The sequence below is a fragment of the Artemia sp. Qi Xiang Cuo genome, chromosome 2 (genome assembly GCF_049724085.1).
Source record: "Artemia sp. Qi Xiang Cuo chromosome 2, ASM4972408v1, whole genome shotgun sequence".
Lineage (NCBI taxonomy): Eukaryota > Metazoa > Arthropoda > Branchiopoda > Anostraca > Artemiidae > Artemia > Artemia sp. Qi Xiang Cuo.
This window is the reverse complement of record NC_142795.1, coordinates 46,939,267-46,954,477: the sequence shown is the minus strand read 5'-3', so window position 1 is coordinate 46,954,477 and position 15,211 is coordinate 46,939,267. Positions and strand designations below refer to the sequence as shown.

The window sequence follows — 15,211 nt, the reverse complement described above, 5'->3', positions numbered from 1 at the left end:
AGGGCTGTATGTGGTATCGGGCGTATCGATATCGCACGTATCGGTATTGGTCGCATTGGCATCGCATCTACCGTATCGGGAATATCCGTATCGGTATCCGTTGTTTTTTTTTTCAGCCATTTTCTAGGTATATTTTTGAAAGCATGTCCCGGCAAGGTATCATGGTTGCAGCGGTAGCTGCAACTTAGTAATGAGCGAACCAAAGCCCATATTAACCAAAAGTTAAAAAGCGCGAAGTGAAAAAATTACCATCTGACACTGACTCAGGAATGTCAACTATTATTTCGGTTTGTCTTAAAAGTAAAAGTTTGTAGCTAAAAGGAATTTATGGTGATTTCGAAAAAAAGCCTCAAACCCCTCGGAAATGATGTCAGATCAAAATGAAAATTTTACCATTGGAATCAGCAAGGTCAAAAACCTTATACAGGGAAATTACAGTCCCCCTCCCTGAACAGTAAGGAAGATCACTTTTTTGCATCGTTTGCACTGATCTGTCTCCCGTTTTTTTTCTTTCTTTTTTGTCAACAGGCCTAGCGGGCTACCAGAACATCATAGAGAGATGCTGATTGGCTCATACAAAAGCTATTTCTGATATTTACTTGCTGTATTATAAATTATGCCATTTGCAAGTGCCATATGGCGCTAAAATGGCACTTTTTGTTCTATTTCTCAAGGGGTGGCACTAGCAGGCTACCAGAACATCGTAGACAGATGTTTTATAGCTCATATAAAAGATATTGCTCCTATCTACGTCATATAAATTCCACCGTCAGCAAGTTCCAAATGGCATTAAAAATGGCATTTTTGTTGCCGTGTCTCAAGTGGAAAAGCTGTGGCTATTGGGCTAGCAGATCTTATAAGCCATGTTTAATAACTCATTTGAAAGCTATTGCCTTATATGCAAGCTTTTTTTTTAATTTACCCTCCTTAAGTGCGATATAGCACTGAAAACAATACTTTTGGTGCCACTTCTTAAGTGGAAAAGCTCTGAAGTACAAAACAGGTACTACTGTAATAGTTATGTTCCAGAACCCTTAACTGGAGGTTCACAAGAGCCCCTCCCGTACACTCCCCTCCCAGCCCCCTTAGTAAGTTTCATAAATCGCCTGCTCACATGGGCGCCCATAATGGGGGCAGAGGGGGCACCCCCCCCCTGACTGAATGATGCTGCCTTATTTTTATATTTTTGTTCTGAGATTTCTATTATATAGCATTAAAAGTGCCAATTAGACGAGGTTTGCCCCCCCCCCTGGAATTCAGCTTATGGGCGCCCATGCCTGCTCATCAGTAAGCTACTGAAACATTAGCAGGCTACCACACCGTCACAGATAGATGTTTATTGGCTCAATTAAAAGTTATTGCTTATATTTACTAGGTTTTACAAAATTCTACAATCTATTAGATTTCACAGATTTTAATGTTAACTAGTTTCTAAGGAGAATTTGCAATGAACTCTTTGTCATGGTTGAAGCATTAGCTGCAACCTAGTAAAGAGCTAACTACAGCTCATAGTAACTAAAAGTTAAAACATGTTAAAACGGTCGTTTTTTCTTCTTTTTTCCAGGCCTAGCGGGTTACTAGAACATCACAGAGAGATTCTTAAGAGCTCATTCAAAATCTATTTCTTATATGTGAGTGGTTTATATAAATTCCGCCGTGTATAAGTGCCATATGGCACGAAAAGAGTCACTTTTTATGCCGTTTCTCGAGGGGTGGGGCTAGCGGGTTAATTCTAATAAGAAGCTAATTCTTTTATGGTAGCTATTGTTATCAAAACTCTTTTTTTTATGGAGTTTTGGTTTATATTTGGGCGATTCACTTCTTACTCACTGTTTGGTACCATGGACAGTCCAATATATAAAAAGTAAATAAATATATAACTACCATTCCCGTTTCAACGTTGATAAAAACAAATTTCCTGGTAACTCCTGTTAAATTCCCTGATGGTGCTCATGATGCCCCTTCCCCAGACATACCTCTTCCCTTTTTATGCCAATAAGCATTTGAATTAAATTTCTTATGCAACAAAGATAACATTTACTGTAATAAGAGAGGAGCTATCACCCCGTAAAATCCATATTCAGGCCCAGTCCAAATGACGCTAGGTAGAGATTATTGTTTCTACCCGCCCCTGTCAGAACATCTTATATAATTTAACTTATGGCTTTTCTAAACGTAAAAAAAAAAAAAAAAAAAAAAAAAAAAAAATGCAATTCTGAGGTATCAAGCACCCCCCCCCTAAACAATAACCCAGCACTCGTCCTTGATAATGCCTGATGTGCAATTATGCATCACTGACACTGCACATAAATTTATCAATCTAGTGAATCAATTTGCTTAAATGAAACTTTAAGATAAGTGTCTATATTAACCGTTTATTTTGTATTGACTGACTCTTTAGGAACGAATGTGCCACCGTACGGCAATACTGCCTCGAAAACTATGAAGCTCAGTATATAGTTTTTCAATAATTCGCCTATATCACAATTTCAGGGCTTTGTGCCAATAAGTTTCGTCTCATAAAACGCAGAAAACAGTACTTTTCTATGAAAAAATCTATTTGCTACTTAAAAAGGACAATAGAACTTTCAATTTGTAGCCAAATGAACCTTTTCCCGACATTCAAATTCATATGATCAATACAATCACTCCTGGCAAAAAAAAAAACAAAAACAAATAAACACGTATCCGTAATCTTCCTTTTATGAAAGAAAATGCAAAATCCCACTTTCCTTTTGACAGGTGTTTGAAAACTCCGTATTACGTTCCTCTGACATGCTGAGTTTGATGATGTAATTTTCATTAAAATCACTGACCCTTTTGGTTTTTTTACCCCTTTTTCGAAAATTGAGCAAACATCCTCAAGCAACTGCTGATGAGTGCCTTTAAACGTAATAACGTTTACACATCCAGAATCTTGACAAAATGCCGATGATGTTGATATATATGTTGTTATCAAAATTCCGCTTGTAGAGTTTTGGTTACTAAAGGCCGTGCCTCTCTTTACTTGCAGTTCGTTACCACGAACTGTTTGATACATTGGAATTGAAAATCCATCCTTTTTATATAAGTTCCTTTAATGTTAGCACCGGTTGCTCCTAACTTACAGTGGGTTACCAACAATTGTTAATACCAAAATACATATGTATACGTTGAACTTAATTTTTACATTTTCTGCTCTATTATATTTTGCTCCATCCTTCCCTGTTATTACGTGTCAATGTACTTCGGTTACTTACCTTTATTGCTTATGCTTAAAATTTCAGGCATAGAAATAGTTTAAAAAAATTGCCAAAATTAGTATCTTCAAGCGGAGTGGAAATTTTTTTTTGGGTCGGAGACGCATTATAACCCCCCAAAATAGACATAATATCACCTTTGATGGGCAACTTTTCTGCTCCACCCCAAACACAGTCCACGTATGTTTGGGGAAGGGGCATCATGAGCATCATCAGGGAATTTAACAGGGGTTACCAGGAAATTTGTTTTTATCAACGTTAAAATGGGGATGGTAGTTATATATTTATTTAATTTTTATATATCAAACTGTCCATAGTACCAAACAGTGAGTAAGAAGCGAAGCGCACAAATATAAACCAAAACTCTAGAAAAAAGAGATTCGATAACAATAACTACCATAAAAGAATTAGCTTCTTATGAAGTTTCTAAATACATGAAAGTAGAGATCTATGTTCCATTTCTACTACTTTATGTTCCTTGGCACCTTTCCAGAGCATGTACTTATGGATTCTTGTACTTTATGTTCCTTGGCCCTTTTCCAGAGCATGTACTTATGTATTTGCATGGTTTATATTCCTTCCTGTGCTATTTGGGGGGATTACGTTCCATGGCACCTTTCCAGAGCACGTACTTATAGATTTGGGTACTTTACGTTCCTTGGCACCTTTCCAGAGCATGTACTTATGGATTCTAGCAGACTATGTTACTTCCTATATCATGCAAAATAAACTAGCCTAACCGTCATTGCTTTGTCGAATTTTGAGCAAACAAAAGGATTGTAACACCTGATTGGCACGTTTGTATGCAATTTCAAGCAAGTGAAAAGAAAGAAACGTCTTTGAGTCACATTTTATTTTTTATAAGTAAATTCGTTGTTTCTCTATGATTCAATCCCAGCACCCCCCTGCTCTGAGTGTTGAAAATGATTTCACGACATTATTTTAGGTTGTTTTTTTTCTTGACCCAAACTATTTTTTTTATCATGAACCGTTTAGAGACCAATTTGATCAACTTGGAGAAAGTTCAAATAGAATCGTTACTGATATTGATATTAGTGCGTAAACTACAAACTGACAAAAATATCCAGAGCTTTTTTTTCTTATAGCCTTGACTTTGAAGACATTTCTTCATGTTAATTGGCTTTAGAAATATCATGCAAAATAAACTAGCCTAACCGTCGTTGATTTGTCGAATTTTGAGCAAACAAAAGGATTGTAACACCTGATTGGCACGTTTGTATACAATTTCAAGCCAGTGAAAAGAACGAAACGTCTTTGAGTCACATTTAAAAAAAAGTAAATTCATTGTTTCTCTATGATTCAATCCCAACGCCCCCCTGCCCTGAGTGTTGAAAATGATTTCACGACATTATTTTAGGTTTTTGTTTCTTGTCCCAAACTATTTTTTTTATCATGAACCGTTTAGAGACCAATTTGATCAACTTGGAGAAAGTACAAATAGAATCGTTACTGATATTGATATTAGTGCGTAAATTACAAACTGACAAAAATATCCAGAACTTTTTTTTCTTATAGCCTTGACTTTGAAGACATTTCTTCATCTTAATTGGCTTTAGAAATATCATGCAAAATAAACTAGCCTAACCGTCGTTGCTTTGTCGAATTTTGAGCAAACAAAAGGATTGTAACACCTGATTGGTCCGTTTGTATGCAATTTCAAACCAGTGAAAAGAACAAAACGTCTTTGAGTCACATTTAAAAAAAAAGAGTAAATTCGGTGTTTCTCTATGATTCAATTCCAGCGCCCCCCTGCTCTGAGTGTTGAAAGTGATTTCACGACATTATTTTAGGGTTTTTTTTCTTGCCCCAAACTATTTTTTTTTATCATGAACCGCTTAGAGACCAATTTGATCAACTTGGAAAAAGTTCAAATAGAATCTCTACTGATATTGATATTATGGCGTAAACTAAAAACTGACAAAATATCCAGAAATCTCTTTTCTTAAATCCTTGACTTTGAAGATATTTCTTCACGTTGATTGGCTTTAGAAATATTATGCAAAATAAGCAAGCCTAACCGTCGTTGTTTTGTTGAATTTTGAGCAAACAAAAGGATTGCAACACCAGGTTGGTTCGGTTGTATGCAATTTACAGCCAGTGAAAAGAACGAAACGTCTTTGAGTCACATTTTTAAAAAAAGTTAATTCGTTGTTTCTCTATGAATCAGTCCCAGCGCCCCCCTGCTCTGAGTGTTGAAAATGATTTCACGACATTATTTTAGGTTTTCTTATTGTCCCAAACTATTTTTTTTATCATGAACTGTTTAGAGACCAATTTGATCAACTTGGAGAAAGTTTAAATAGAATCGTTACTGATATTGATATTAGTGCGTAAACTACAAACTGACAAAAATATCCAGAACTTTTTTTTTCTTATAGCCTTGACTTTGAAGACATTTCTTCATCTTAATTGGCTTTAGAAATATCAAGCAAAATTAACTAGCCTAACAGTCGTTGCTTTGTCGAAGTTTGAGCAAAAAAAAGGATTGTAATACCTGATTTGCTCGTTTAAATACAATTTCAAGCCAGTGAAAAGAACGAAACGTCTTTGAGTCACATTTAAAAAAAAAAGTAAATTCGTTGTTTCTCTATGATTCAATCCCAGCGCCCCTCTGCTCTGAGTGTTGAAAATGATTTCACGACATTATTTTAGGTTTTTTTTTCTCGTCCCAAACTATTTTTTTTATCATGAACTGTTTAGAGACAAATTTGATCAACTCGGAAAAAGTTCAAATAGAATCGTTACCGATATTGATATTAGTGCGTAAACTACAAAATGACAAAAATATTCAGAACTTTAGCCTAACCATCGTTGGTTTGTCGAATTTTGAGCAAACAAAAGGATTGTAACACCTGATTGGTCCGTTTGTATGCAATTTCAAACCAGTGAAAAGAACGAAACGTCTTTGAGTCACATTTTTTTTTAAAAAGTGAATTCGTTGTTTTTCTATGATTCAATCCCAACGCCCCCCTGCTCTAAGTGTTGAAAATGATTTCACGACATTATTTTAGGTTTTTTTCTTGTCCCAAACTATTTTTTTTATCATGAACCGTTTAGAGACCAATTTGATCAACTTGGAGAAAGTTCAAATAGAATCTTTACTGATATTGATATTAGTGCGTAAACTACAAACTGACAAAAAATATCCAGAACTTTTTTTTTTCTTATAGCCTTGACTTTGAAGACATTTATTCATCTTAATTGGCTTTATAAATATCATGCAAAATAAACTAGCCAAACCGTCGTTGCTTTGTCGAATTTTAAGCAAACAAAAGGATTGTAACACCTGATTGGCTCGTTTGTATGCAATTTCAAGAGTTTGGTTCAATAATGTTGAAAACATTAAGTTCCTGTATGAATTGTAACTGCACCAATCCCGTCGTGGCAATTGCTTTTATTTTATCGTATGACTCCTGCCAAATACTGTAACAATAGTAGATTTTTTCGGCTTTTCCAGAAACATTTTATCGCAATTTTTAATTATTTTAGTTAAGAGTGTTGTTTTGCCTGACATTGGTGGCTTACACAGAAATGATCTGAATGGTGTTTTAAATTGATATATGTTCCCTTCAACAGTTCACCTGGACAACTAACTGTAGACTATAGTTGTCTAATGACTAAATAATTTCCCTACTAGTCCGTTCAAGAATAATAATGAGAAGAACAAAATCAATAAAGAATCATATTTCTTGTATTATAAAAAAACAACACTTTACAGAAAACAAAGAAAAATACGCTTTTTAAATTTATTTATAAAAAATGCACTAGAAAAATACACTTTGAATAATATCACTTTTTTTCAATGCAACATGTATATTTACAAAAGCAAAAAAAAATCTGCTCTAAGTAAAAAAAGATAACTTTGGTAGTGGCGGTGCGCCCCCCCCCCTTGGCCACCAGCCCCCTCCCCAAGGTTTTGGGAAAAATTTATTGGACTTTATTCAAACCGAAACTGACCCTATGGCTAACACATTCGGCTCAGTCGGAAGTTAAATAGTGTCCCAGGGGGAGGGTAGTTACACCGTCTTGACAAACATAGACCTTGTCGGAAATGGTACTCATGGCAATTTTTTCTACATTTACAGTAAAGTTCCTGTAGTTGTGGGAACGAATTGCCAGCAATTTGGCTCGTAGAATTGTATTTTGAACAACACAGTTCCTATAGATGTCCATGTAAAAATTCTTATCCACACAGCATGTGGGCACTTCTTGGCAGTGTTATTTGATTTCCTCATTATTTATCTGTACAAAGTACACCTTCAAACTTACTAACATACCTCGGGAAATCCTGTAACTTCCCGTTTCAGATTTAAAAAATTAAATCAGATTGTATACCTGACGTTTTATAATCTCCGGGTAAAGCGCACTCCAATTGGTGTAGTCCATCAGCGAGCTGATGATTTCACCGTGCGCCAAATCATCAAGTAGATTTGGGGTTTTACTTTTAACAGTAGAGAATCTGTGTCCCCGCAGCAGACCACTACTTGCCCCTTCTCCAGCAACTGTACCCTAGACAAATTGTAGTAGAATTCCAAAATGAACTTTATAGAGATCTCCAAGATCGCACTGCTTGCAGCAATATTTTTATTCAGGACAATGATTCTTTTTTTCCTATTCAATAGTAAAGAGTCCAGGCTAATGATCGTGAAGAAAGTGTAATTTGAGTCACGAATAAATCGAGCCCATTGTTCGTAATCGACCAAGACGTTACAGCGATTTTTATTGCGGACACTCTTGCACATTTTACCGAAAACCAAATTCAAAATGAGCTTATAAATTTCTTTTACGGCTTTCTTTTACGCTTCAGAATGTTTCTTGACAAAGGCGCCAACAAAAGTTTTCAGATAGGGTTTTTGACTAAACTGGAGGGCTCTATGAACCTTTGTGACGTTTAAACTATTGCTACGCATCCATGTTAAAATAACATCACGTACGGCAATATTTTTTTTCGGCAGAAGGTCATTAGTAAGTTTTCGTTTTGAAGGTGACCAATACAATCCGTCCACATCGACTAAATGCCTATTACAAGGGCTTAAGGTGTGCCTACTAACAGATCTATTGATGCATTGGAAAACAAAATCCTTTACTGAATCGTGAAGCTAAACTGGTATTTCCCCATCAGCTTGAGATAAACATTCAACCAGTTCATTTTCCTCAACGCTGTGTCTTTTGGCGACACGGGGAGCTTGAGGGTCATTGAGCCATTTATAGTCATCGCAGGGTAGCGCATAATGGGACATGGCTGAGGGGTAGAGAGTATTCATATCAAGGAAAACTACATCCAATTTTGTCCCCGTCTTCTCTTCAGTTGGATCAGTTTCCAAGATACGATCCCCGTGAAAAACATATCAACCTCTCATTGACCTTTCAATGAACAGGTGCTGATCAATTTCGGTGATCAGCCCAAATTTTCCACCGCTAATTTTTAGGATGAGGTCCGTTACCAGATGAGGAGATGAAAAATAGTATCCTATATCAAGATTAAAGTCCCCATAGATTTTGTCCGTATTTTTACTCATAATGTCTAACATAGTTAACACATCACTCGATAGATACAGCTTGCAGTAGTCAAACCCATTTTTACACCCTCCCTCTGCCCACACTTTTTTAGCAAAACTGTATTCATCGGGGGTGCACCTCCTATCGTGAAGACTGACGTAAAATGAATCAATCGACGGAATAGCTTCCTCGGCGAATCTTGGCAAGGAACAGTAATAATCATAAGGATAGATCCCCTCGACCGTCAACAAATCATATAAATCATTTGAAAATTGTTGCTTGAGAAGGGGGAAAGCGTTGCAACCGTCATCGTTTTTCTGCACTTGAATTAATTCGCTCAATAATTTAGGGAAAAAACTGTAGGAATCCAAAAGCTGAATTTTACTCGTGTACGCAACGTTGTCTTCAACATATCTCCACGTAAATTCCAAAACAACCAACTTTTCCGACGATTTAGGAATGATTTTGTAGGAAAAGCTGTCTATCACCCATGCATCATCCACTGTTCCATTTCTTTGAAGATGTGCCATTGCTGGTAGCACATACTTCAGATCGTAGTTAGAATTATGTATAAAAACCGGAAGAAAGAGTTGCTGTTTAATTGCTAAATTACATGAATTGTGAGCCCATCCCCGAAAAAGTTACTTTTCCCCATTGAATTGGGGTCAATAAGATGATTGTGATCCTGGACAGCTTTATTTGGGGCAAGGGCACCCCTACAAACCCAACAAATTGTCCCCTTTTCTAGTGCCAGTTGCTCATTATCTGATAATGACATTGGGTAGTTGGTGTGACGCAATCATGAAATTGCACCGTTCGCTGTATTTATTAAAGACACCAATAACTTTTCAATGCTACCCTCCTTATCCATAGTAAAAAAAAAACTCTTCTAGCTACATTTTATTATCAAAATTGCGACGAGCCTGCGCATTGGAAAACGCAACTAGTTTGAATTCCTTGACTATATTTGGTATTGATGCGTCCGATAGTTCCACCAGTCTTGATTCACAGTCCAAACATACTTTATCAACTTGTAGCAGGGAATTTTGGAAATTTTTAAATTTTAAAGTATCTTTCCCTTCTGTCGGCCTTTCTAGTCTTTGATTGCCATGAATTTTGCAACATCTCATATAATCCGTGAATCTTTGTTCAGATCTAAATGGAGAAAGGAACATGGGGCAATAGTGACAATCCCCCTTCTAAAAACCTTGGGATAATATTTGATTTATTGCCGTAACGGGGAAAAAATGACCATAGGAATTTAGATCTTTGGGGGGCTCATAAATAACCCAAACGCAATTTTTAATATTATCTACCAACGGTGTCCTTACTGAATATAAAACTCCTTTTTTATTCGGTTTCTTTCCCCCATTTACAAATTCTGTGTCATACTGGAGAACAACCACCCCCAACCGAAGATTTTCATTTGCTTTTTCAAATATGGTTATTTCTTTTAAAGACACCGGATACTTCCCCTCTAAACAGTCAAAATTTACTTAAGAGAAGTTTTCAACACCGTTACGTGGAAGGCCGTTGAGATTTTTCATTGTTGATTTTTTGTATACTGTTTTATGGGCTGCCGCTAAAAATGCATATTTAAAGCGTTGCAGCCCTATGTCAAAATAGAAACTATGAATTCCTTTAGTAGCTGACAAATCTGAGGGGCATTTTATTTTTCGATTACCCGCCCCTCTTAAAATAAAGTTTTTTTTAAAATCTACTGAGATTCAGATCCATGTGTTCAATTTATAAAATGTTGGACTCGCTTCCTCTCTCGTTAAATGTGTCCAATGTCGATATTAATTTATTAACCCAGTTGAAAAAGTTACCCACAAATTCATTTAGACCAGGGTAAAAAGTTTGATTGCCAGTTGAAAAATGAAAATAAAAAATGTCCTCAGATGTCCCCTTTTGTAAATAAACTTTTTGATTTACCGAAGCCTTAATCTCTCCCTGATCCCCCCCCCCATTTCTGAATCTTAATCTTAATAAGTGCTCGAATTTGGTCGATGTAGATATGAAGAACATTTACAGGGTCTGTTAAAATAACACTCCCGTCAACCACGTTTTAAAATCTACCCTATGTGTTTGCATGTGACCTAGAGCAGATTACAACAAATAAAATTCACGTAGTTCCGGGGACGTGACGCTATTTTCATGTCCTGCACCTATTTGCACAGGACCCAATTAACTAATTATAGTCATTGTCAAAAATGTCCCCGTGAACATTAGGTCCAACAATTCGCATAAGGCTGTCCATTTCTTCAGTTGTAAATTGAAAATCCAGGGGGATACTAAATGACGTACCTTCACTAACATCATCCGGCGAGAGGGAACAATTGCCCATGATATTTTGAAGTCCTGGGCCAGGGAAGGCAGTTGTTTTCGTAGCTTCTCCCTGAAACTAGAAAATGAATGGATTGAGTTTTTTTCTTTGACGAAAGCTTTATCACAATTATAGCTCACTATTTTTTTTCTTAGTTGGATTTATCAAACAATTTTTTTTTTCTTAATTGGATTAGTATTTATTAAACAAATGCATAATAAATAAAAAATTTTTTTGCTTATAGCATTATTTACAAAACAAATGCATAATAAATTACAAATTTTGTTAATAACACACACTCACACACACACGTAAACTCACACACACATGCGCACACACTCACACACGTTCACACACAAGCGTACACGCACACACACACATGCGCACACACACTCACACACACACACACACACACACACACGTATGCGCACACACGTTCACACACACGCGTACACGCACACACACACACACACGCACACACTCACACACACACACACACACTTATGCGCACACATGTTCACACACACGCACACACACACACACTCAGACGCACAAATGCGCACACACACACACACACACACGTATGCGCACACACGTTCACACACACACGTACACACACACACACACACACACACACTCACACACACACACGCACAGACACACACACACACACACACGTTCACACACACATGCACACACACATCGCAACGTTTGACTAATAGCAATAAAATATAGTAAAAAAAAAATCTCAATAATTCAATAATTGTCAATAATTATAAAAAATAATAAAAAAAACTCAATAATTGTCTTAATAACTCATTAAAAAAAATCGACTCTTTTTTTCCTACAAATTTAGTAATCCATAAAAAATAGTCATAAAAATAGCCTATTTTCAATGTGTAGTCTGTTATTTTCAAGATTTTCCAGAGCAAATGATAAAATTGAAACTGTTTAGTCCCGCATCTCATATCAAATTCTTTATTATACAAATTAGAATCTGGAATTATGTCTAGCGGTACAATTCTCAGTCCTTCAAATTAACTTGGGAAAAAGAATCATTAGCGAGAAATAATATTTGAAAACTCACATTTAGATTTGCACCTTGCATGTTGAGGATTGTAGGGGCCACATCATTCCCACCTTGCATTGGTCGTGAAGGGCTCGGTAATGTTTGATAGGGGGTGACTTCACAATCTTGTGCAGCAGTAACGTTATGAGCTATCATCCACTCTCTTTTCAGCTTTCTACCCGGCTGTATAGGGGTTGGCACGGGTGGGTCTTGGGCAGGCAGCACCGGTCTGGAATGAATGTGGGTGGCCCCCGATGGGCTATCTATTTCCACTTGTTGCATTGGAGTAATGCCGTTAGCCTTAGCTCTCTTTTGAGGAGGAGAGTAATTGTAGGAATTTTCCTCCTTAAAAAAGAAGAAAAATTTAGTATGGAAAAACGATTTCCCTTTTTACAGAAGAAAAAATGAAGATATTTAAGCATACTTTCAACTAACTACAGCTAAGTTCGTTAAAGGCGAGCTATTTTCTTGCGAAAGCACAAAAAAAACTGGTAAAATTTCCCCCTGAAAACTTCACCGCTGGAAACCCCCCTTTTTTACAGAAGAAAAAATTAGTGTGCACAAAGTATCCCCTCCTCCCTCCCCCCTTACTTTCCATGTGATGAAATGTTTTTCACATCGTAAAACTCTCTTAATCATGGAATACAATTGAAAATAGAATATCTTTCGTCTAATTAGGCTAGAATGCAATTTCTCTCTTTGTCAAAACCTGTGTTGGTATTCCATAAACATGTGGCTTTAATCTATGCGATAATAGGAGCGTGCGAAATTTGGTCCCAAAACTGACCCTTCCGTGTAACACAGAAGCTTCTATTTAAACAGATAAAGAAAACGCATTTTAATTAGAATGAATGAGGAAACTGACATTTTTGAAGGAAATAACTAAAACTACAGAATTATGCTCGTAAACAGAGCAGTGGGGGATGGGTTTTTATTTACATAATAGAAAAAAGAGCGTACTTTGTGTTTTTTTAGGGAGTATACTTATACTATTGTAGGGTTTGTATTGATGGAGAGGAGGGGAGGTCTCTGCCTCTGAAATTTGAATTTACTGGTAAACTTATGTTTTTTGGAAATAAATTAAGAAATTCAGTAAACTGTACTCACGCTGAAAATTGAAGTATCCATTGTTTCAAAGTCAATAATATTTAATGTACTATCTATGATACGTTAAATCATAATGAAAATTAAATCATAAGCTAAGAGCCTTTTATATAAAATCTCAAGGACGAATGAAAAACCAGTCCTTTTATTTTTAACCAATCACCACTCGAGTTATCGCATATTGAGCAAGCACTAATGTCTCTGATTGGTTCTTAAAAAATGGATATTGGCTCGAAAAACAGTCTGGTTGAAAAACTTGGAGTTGAAACAAACTTGTGTGGGGAATCACCGTTCATACTGCTTTTTTTTTGCAAAGTTTAGGAACCGGGGGGGAATCCCCGCTCGTTTGGAAAGGTACCAACGGGACATAAGAAAATAGCACGTAGTTTCATAACGTGTTTAATCACGTGTAGAGGTCCCATAGAATAACAATGGAAGGAACAGAGCGCTATAGAATAGCATGGGAGGGAACATAAGCCCTTAGAATAGCATAGGAAGGAACATACTGCTATAGAATAGCATGGGAGGGAACATAAACCCTAAGAATAGCATGGGAGGGAACATAAACCCTTAGAATAACATAGGAGGGGACATAATCCACCCAAATCCATAAGTAAATGCTCTGGAAATGTTTTTCCTATACGTCCCAGCAAATAGTATGGTAATTCCACTTACGTCCCTTAGAATAGCATGGGAGGGAACGTAAACCCTTAGAATAGCATGGGAGGGAACATAAACCCTCATAATAGCATGGGAGGGAACATAAACCCTTAGAATACCATGGGGGGAACATAAACCCTTAGAATAGCATGGGAGGGAAAATAAATCCTTAGAATAGCATGGGAGGGAACATAAACCCTTAGAATAGCATGGGAGGGAACATAAACCCTTAAAATAACATAGGAACGGACATAATCCACCCAAATCCATAAGTATATGCTCTGGAAATGTTTTTCCTATACGTCCCAGCAAATAGTATGGTAATTCCTATACGTCCCTTAGAATAGCATGGGAGGGAACATAAACCCTTAGAATAGCATGGGAGGGAACATAAACCCTTAGAATAGCATGGGAGGGAACATAAAACCTTAAAATAGCATGGGGGGAACATAAACCCTTAGAATAGTATGGGAGGGAACATAATCCCTTAGAATAGCATGGGAGGGAACATAAACCCTTAGAATAGCATGGGAGGAACATAAACCCTTAGAATAGCATGGGAGGGAACATAAACCCTTAGAATAACATAGGAAGGGCCATAATCTACCCGAATCCATAAGTACATGCTCTGGAAAATTTTCCCTATACGTCCCAGCAAATAGTATGGCAATTCCTATACGTCCCTTAGAATAGCATGGGAGGGAACATAAACCCTTAGATTAGCATGGGAGGGAACATAAACTCTTAGAATAGCGAGAGAGAGAACATAAACACTGAGAATAGCATGGGGGAACATAAACCCTTACCATAGCATGAGAGGGAACATAAACCCTTAGAATAGCATGGGGGAACATAAGCCCTTAGATTAGCATGGGAGGGAACATAAGCCATTAGAATAGCATGGGAGGGAACATAAACCCTTAGAATAGCACGGGGGAACATAAACCCTTAGAATAGCATGTGAGTGAACAGAAACTCCTAGAATAGCATGGGAGTGAACATAAAGCCTTAGAATAGCATGGGAGGGAACATAAGCTCTTAGAATAGCATAGGAAGGAACATAATCCACCCAAATCCATAAGTACATGCTCTGGAAATGTTTTTCCTATACGTCCCAGCAAATAGTATGGTAATTCCTATACGTCCCTTAGAATAGCATGGGAGGGAACATAAACCCTTAGAATAGCATGGGAGGGAACATAAACCCTTAGAATAGCATGGGAGGGAACATAAACCATTAGAATAGGATGGGGGAATATAAACCCTTAGAATAGCATGGGAGGGAACATAAAC

The 15,211-nt window shown here is 36.9% G+C and overlaps 1 protein-coding gene across 1 annotated transcript in view; it reads left to right on the top strand.

Annotated features, from left to right (window-relative positions):
• LOC148955288 (uncharacterized) overlaps positions 1-15,211 on the top strand; it is a 106,793-nt gene that overhangs the window by 49,553 nt on the left and 42,029 nt on the right. The window lies entirely within an intron of this gene.